Source organism: Camelus ferus, unplaced genomic scaffold (assembly GCF_009834535.1).
Source record: "Camelus ferus isolate YT-003-E unplaced genomic scaffold, BCGSAC_Cfer_1.0 contig377, whole genome shotgun sequence".
Classification (NCBI taxonomy): domain Eukaryota; kingdom Metazoa; phylum Chordata; class Mammalia; order Artiodactyla; family Camelidae; genus Camelus; species Camelus ferus.
Window position 1 is genome coordinate 48,939 of NW_022589048.1, and position 3,568 is coordinate 52,506.

General features: G+C 45.6%; 1 pseudogene; it reads right to left on the reverse strand.

Annotated features, from left to right (window-relative positions):
- Positions 1-348: 348 nt before the first annotated feature.
- LOC102506562 lies at positions 349-1,250 on the reverse strand (annotated as a pseudogene).
- Positions 1,251-3,568: the final 2,318 nt, after the last annotated feature.

Here is a 3,568-nt window from a genome sequence, read left to right on the forward strand (position 1 = left end):
GCTCTGACGATCATACTAGTTTAAAAAAAGAAGAGCAAAAAATTCTCAGTAAAGTTAATAGGAATAAGGTTCAAGACGAATAAAATTAAAATTATAGAGAAAATAGATGTATATGTGTGTATCTATGTTTTTTTTTTTTTTTGCTTTTCAACTGCAGGTGTTTAATTATGTTTTAAATTAAGTTTTAATTGCGTCATGCCTAACAATTTTATCCTAAAGCTGAGATAGGAGGTTTTACTGCTCCGCTTAATAAAATACTGACAGCTTAAAAAGCGCTTCTGAGAAGCTCCGTCCTCAGCTGCTGAAGGGGCTGGAGCCGGCCCTGCGTCCCCGGCCCCGCGGTCCTGCTCAGAGGAGGGCGGCGGCGCGGAAGGCCACGGCTGAGGCAGGGCCACGGCTGAGGCAGGGCCGCGCAGCTCCGGCGGAAGGAGCACAGAGGCGCGACTCACCCAGCGCGCAGCAGTCTGCCCTGCAGTCACGTCGCTCCTGTCTCTTCCCCAGGACGGCTTTCTCCCGGCTCTTGAGCTTCTTCGGCTCCACGGTAGTTCCCAGTGCTTGAGGTACAGCCACGTGCGCCTCCCATTTTGGCGCCCGTTGGTGTCCGGACGTCACCACAGCCGGTGTGGCAAGTACACATGTCGGTCAGGCCAGCCGCCACCTCCGCTTCGTGGACGCTGGGACCAACCAGCTCTCCTCCGTCTGCAGCCGCAGGAGCCGGGCCCTGGGCTGCCAGTCCTCCTCCGCGTACGGGCGGCTCAGGTATGCGCTCCGCAGGGGCCGAGTCTTCTCCTGCAGGGCCGGCGCCCGCCCCTGCTCCAGAAGCTTCCTTTCTTCCACCATCCTGCGCCCCTGAGAGAGGAGGGCTTCTCGGTAACCAGGCGTTCTGTTCTGTTCCTTTTCCAACTCCAGGGCAGCTGGGCCATGGCTCGCCGGCTCTCTGAGGTGGAGGCCTGGTGCTTGGCTTCGAGGTCCCTCTGGAAGGCAGCTGGGCTATGACGGTATGCTTCACTCTCTCTTTCTGGGACTCCCTAGACCAAATCCAATCCCAGCAGTTCCATCTGCTTCCATCATCCCCATCAGCCCTGGAATTAGGCCGGATCTTCCAACTTGGAGGGTCGTTTAAGTTATTCATGAAAATATACCCCCGGAGGGGACGCCCCAGACCCGTGCCCTGAGCACCCCAGTACGCGGGTCTTCTGTGCGCAGGCGCAACGTTCTCTCTCTCCCCCCTCTGTCTCTCTCCCTCTCCCCCTCCCTCGCTCCCTCCTCTCCTTTCTCACTCTCACTCACTCACTCTTTTTTCTGGAGTAAATACAATTTTTGATACCCATTTTATGTAGTTCAAGGAAATAATCTGTAAGTATAAAAGCATTTTTCTTTTGGATATCACCATGGTCCGTGTAAATACTCAACAGTCAGAATCGTCTGCAGGAAGTGCTCCAAGTCACATGGTTAGGTTTACAGACCTGAATATACATATTACGTTAAACAGTGGCACTTATGTACTCAAGTGGTCCAGGGACTTTGGAATATGTGACTACTGCGCATGTGGAGTAAAAATAATGTGTAAGTTTTAATCAGTGGAAAGAGTGTCAACCTTCAACAAAAAGAAACAATTATGAATTAATATCCTAGGTGAAGAAAGTACCGCAGGTAGCGCCTGGCGTCAGAATCCCGGAGACGAAGTATGAATGGGTACATACATAGAGCAGTGTAACTGGGCTCTTCACTCTTGGTGTGGAGTTTTCCTCCTAGGTATCAGATGCTGATATATATATATATATATTACATTCTGCATCGTATAGTTGGTACCCAGTTAAATTATCTAAGATAATTCTCACTGATCAGTTTACACAGCTACATAAGTGAATCCTTAAAGTTATAAGTGCGTATACTCTAAATGGTGAAACATGTCACACGCATCCTCTTACCAATGTGACTTTTTAACTCTTGCTGCTGATCTGTTTATGTTTGGCTTGGTTAAAAGGAGGATTGAAAAGGTTTGCTATGGCTCGCTGGACTGGTGTGGGAGAGAAAGGCATGTAGCTATGTTCTTTCTCCTGGTTGAAAAGACAACTGCTTTCTCTTGTTTATCCTCATAGAAAAAAAAATGTTCTTGGGAAGAAAAAGCACATAAAGCTTATAGTCCAAGTTAACATTACTCTAAAGTTATTTTTTATATTATCAAATACCACCGGTTCCTAATTGCTGAAATAGACACACGCCCACACATCGGATGCTGAGCTGCTGTGAAATGTTCAACAGAGAACAATCTTACTGAGATAAATTCGGTAGAGAATTTACTAGTTCAGTTCCTGAAGGCACCCCATTGATAGAGTTTAAAGGTTCCACAGAGCACAAATCAAGATTTGGTAGGAAATATACCGAAAATTTAGCTATCATATGAAATCTGTCTGGAACATACACCTACCTTCATCTGTGGGCAGAATTTTGAGATTGAAAATGAGATGTAGAATGAACTATTCAGAAAGCCTTTTAAAAAATATCCTATTTGATTAAAAAATGGTTTGGCAATGCCATCAAATAAAATCTAAGCTGATTCTCCTTTTGGAGATTTTTGATACATTAATTAATTAATCACCAGGAAATGAAATTTAACAAAATTTGCTCAGGCATAGAATGGGAGGGTAGACAGTCTGGTATGCTCAGTACTAAAATAATCCTGCTAATGATTGCTGAGGACAGAAAGGGGAGCATATTCAGCTGGCGGGTTTTCAGCTGTAGACTTACAAGCTGAGGGGAGGATTTCATTCCAGGGCTCTCACTGCAAGTTGCCTAGGACCAGGGAGCTCATAACATAAACACGGCTTTTGTGCCACTGGGTAGGAGGAAAACGAAGCAGTATCTTGTCCAGGTTTCTCACTGGACTTAGTAGAAACATGGGACACGGGGATTTCACTGTAGAATTCATTTCAAAACAATAAGTATATTTCATCACTTACTATGTACGAGACAAGTGATGTAATAACAAACAAGCAGATTCCCAGTTGCCAGGACTTTAGACTCTTAGACAATTTTGAATCGTACCAAAGAAAAGAAAGCCAGAAATCATGCATATTTAGGGGGATGCATCCTCTGTAGTGAAAGACATTTTGCAGAAAACAAAACATGCCTAGTAAAGGTTTGTGATTTGGCCACTGGTCCTGGGACTCTAAACATCTGTAAACTAGGGAGTGAGAGTCAGAGCGTAGAAGCCCAGAGTAAACCAAGACACGTGTGAAGAAGTGCAAAATCACTCAAAGATTGGTTTGTTTTGTGAAAGTAGCAGAACCCAAGAGAAATCACATGTTCCTGGTTTTGTACTTCTGAGTGTGAGACCGGGTGTTGAGCACAGCGAAGAGAGACCACAATAAACTACACCTCTTGGTATTTAGGCGGGCATTTTATTGTCCCCAACCCTTTAATCTAGGCTGGGCCTGTGAGCAGCTTTAACCAATAGAAAACAGAGGAAGTAATGTGTTAGTTCTGGGCCACATCCTAATAAAGCCTCACAGCTTTCACTTTTATCCTTTGGGGAGCCCTGAGCCACCATGTAGGCAGTTTGGGT